A 3,716-nucleotide genomic window follows, 5' to 3' on the forward strand; every position below is an offset into this window, starting at 1 on the left:
GAATCCAAGGGGAGGATTTGAATCCGTCAAGGCCATTACATTAAGAAGTGGAAAAAAAGTTGGAATGGACCGCCAACCATCAAAATCTGCCCAAACGGAGGACGAAAAGCTGCAACAAGAGGAGGATGTCTAACACACACCCACGGCATGGAAGGAACCAACCTTGCCGTGCACTCCTACACTTCCTAAACCATCCAATTCGACCAACGTAAGTCCTAATTCTGATTTGTCTAATGTTATTCCACCAAATGTGCCCTTTCCTAGCAGATTTATGCAAACTAAGAAATAAGCTGACGAGAAAGACATTCTGGAGAGGTTTAGGAAAGTGCATGTCAATATCCCGCTCCTTGAAGAAGCTTTGTACAGCAAGGTAATGGATTCGGGAGAAAGAGGTGGTACACTTAAGTGAGAATGTATCAGTGTTGTTGCAAAGAAAGCTACCACCTAAATGCAAAGATCCAGGTAGTTTCACTATCCCTTGTGTTATTGGAAATACGAGGTTTGATCATGCTATGCTAGATTTAGGTGCATCAACTAATGTCATGCCATATTCTGTTTATACATCCATGAATCTAGGAGAGCTTAAAAATGATGGTGTTATTATTCAATTAGCCGATTGATCTAATGCATATCCAAAAGGAGTTTTGGAAGATGTTTTGGTGCAGGTAGACCATTTAATTTTTCCTGCATATTTCTATTTGCTTAACATGGAAGACTCGGCACTCACTCCATCATCACCACTTTTACTTGGACGACCTTTCATGAAAACAGCTCAAACCAAGATTGATGTGGCTAAGGGAGCAGTAACTATGGCGTTTGGTGGTGATATGATTAATTTTAAAGTTTCTGAATCTTTTGAGAATCATAATGATGTTCGTTCTTGTTTTGCCATTGATGTAATTAGAAATATAGGGCAGGAACATTTAGCACCTATCAAGAAGGATGCATTTCAAACCACCAACGAAGAGGGAATTGGAGTGGATGACAAGGAGTGCACGGCCACAAGCCTCAAAACTCCAAATCTGGCCGAGAGCACTCCATATGCATTCGTTGATTGTGCTGCCACTTCCTTGCAGTACATTGGTAAGCCACCTATCCCAATTTCGATTCGCATTTCAACTAATAGGTTGTTACCTTGTATGGTGCAGGTCCCCAATCGAATCCAAGCTGGTGGGAATGATTACATTGACTTTAGGATGCTCAACGCCCCAATCAGGAAGGATTACTATCCCCTTCCATTCATAGAGTCAATGTATGACTATTTTGAGGAGCATGTCGTGGAGGATGTACCCCCCCATGTCATGGGCTACAATGGAGCTTAGAAGGAAATATCGTCCGACTGGAAGACGTTAAAGCAAGCGCTTCTTGGGAGGTAACCCATGTAAATAAAGAAGACCTAGGAAGCTCCGGCATCACAACCAGATTTGCGTTCCTAAACCCTACTCTTTATTGCTTTTACTTTGCCATATGTGTCCTGTTTGCTAGTTGTGTTATTTGCTTGCTTTTGTGTGAGTCTATGTTTGAAACATTGAGGACAATGTTTGGTTTAAGTGGGGGGGGGGGGGGTAAACAAGTGTTTTTATTGCAAATTCGTGGGTTTTTATCACCTAGCATAACTAGAGTTGTTTCTCACTGTTTTTAAGTGTTTTTAGAGTGTTTTGGAGTGTTTTATTGTGTCTTTGACATAAAATATGAAAATTCAAGAAAAAAATTAGAAAATGTTTTGAAAAACCCAAAAAGAGTTGTTTTTGTTTGTTTGTGTCTTTGGGTACCTTCCAACACAATGATGATGATTTGGTTTTTAATTGCATGACTGTTAAAGAAAGTTACAAACATGGGTGAAAGTTTGATATGCTCTTTGGTTTATGCTTGGTTATTGTTGTCATTAACGAATTCACATGTAATCACAAAAGAAAAAATCAGTTTTTGTAACATGCTTGAAGGAAGGAACTCAAACTAACGCTACATCCTTGCGAGACTTGAGCCTAAAATGTTCTTTGGAGAGTTATTAATATGTGATTTATTGTTTTCTAAAGTCGTTGCATGATCTCATTATTCTTTGCTTGGTTGCTACTTAGAATGCGTTTTATCACTTTTGTTCCAAGTACTAGAACTCATGCCCGTTTCATTCAAAGCTTAAAATTGAGTGCATAACACATAACAAGATGAAGTTGTTTAGTAGTTACCACCAGAGCCAAAAAGCCTTCATCCCATGCATTTGTTTTGTAGGTTTAACCTTTTTTGAGCCTTATGTAGCCTATTTTCTTTGTTAGCCACATTATCCCAACCTAGCCTAGAATAGGACTATCCATACCCTTGTTCTTAATGTATAGTGGAGCATGACTTAGAGGAAATTCCTTTTGATCAAACATATTGCAGAAATCAAGTGTGGGTGAAGGTTATGTACACAAGTAGAAAGAAAAAAAAAGAAAAAAAAGAAAAAAAACATGAAAAAGAAAGAAAAAAGTTGTGAAATAAGTGAGAATGATCTCACAAGTATTGGTTGTTGAAGAAAGGGTCCAAAAAGTTTGAATATTACCCTAAGTATGTACGAAATCCCCTTAGTGTTTCAAGTTATTTGTTGCATTCAAAAGTGAATTCTAAGTTTCAATTTCATTACTTTGCTTACTATTGCTTTAAGAACCATTGTTTATCCTTAACCTTTATTTGTTAGCCAATACCCTTAGCCCCGTTACAACCCTTTGACTTTATCTTGGTTGTTGTGTGTTTCAATATGTGGAGTTTGGGATTGGTATGAGCATATGGTATCCCTGGTTCCCACGTCTAAGTAGTAGCATTCCATTCATGAGATCATATATATACATGCATTGATAATTCCAGAAATTGCCTTCTTTGATCATAACATATGTGAGTGTTAGTTTACATGTTTACATCAATCTTCTCACATATACCTAGTATAGGGAGTGTAGTTAGAAAATCTGTGTGAAAATAGAGTGTATATCCGGTGAGGAATTGAGGGAATTTTCTAAGGCATGTTACTACATTTAAAAATGTTGTTTTAATTGATTAAATGCGAGCTAGTGAGTGGTGACTGTGGTTAAGTGTGTGCTTGAGGGTAGGGATGACTAAAATCTATGTGAGTAGTGATTTTTAATGTGTCATGTTTCATTGGAAATCCATGAGGCAAACGTTGGAAGGTTTAGGTTATGTTTTGTTTGTTTCGTTTTGCTCGAGGACTAGGAAAAGCTAAGTGTGAGGGAATTTGATAGGAGCATATTTATACGACTTAGTTAGGTTGTTTTCTTGCATTTTCATAGTTAGTTTCTACTTATTATAGTGTTTTAAGCTATTTTCGTGTGTTTGTAGGTCCATATGACAGTTGGCAAGAAAGTGCAATTTGGAGTATTTTGAGGCAATCTTGGGCATCAAATGGATAGCTTATGAATGGAGCAAGATGGATGGACAAATTTGAAGTTCAAGAGGCTAGGAATGTGCTGAAAAGATGAAGGAAATAAATCCAAGACAAAGAAGATAACGAATTAGCTCAAAAGAAGGAGATATTATCCAAAACCTTATCCAACCTTATCTTATCCAAACAAACCTTATCTTATCTTATCCTTGCCTAAACTAGCTTTATCCTATCTTATCTTATCTAAATTAGTTTGTGCCTTAAATCTAGTTGCAAGAGGACCTAAATATCTGATTTCTAGAAGGTCTATCCTTTCCTTACATTTATGCCGCACCCTTATCCTTCT

The sequence above is a fragment of the Malus sylvestris genome, chromosome 13, assembly GCF_916048215.2.
Source record: "Malus sylvestris chromosome 13, drMalSylv7.2, whole genome shotgun sequence".
NCBI lineage: Eukaryota > Viridiplantae > Streptophyta > Magnoliopsida > Rosales > Rosaceae > Malus > Malus sylvestris.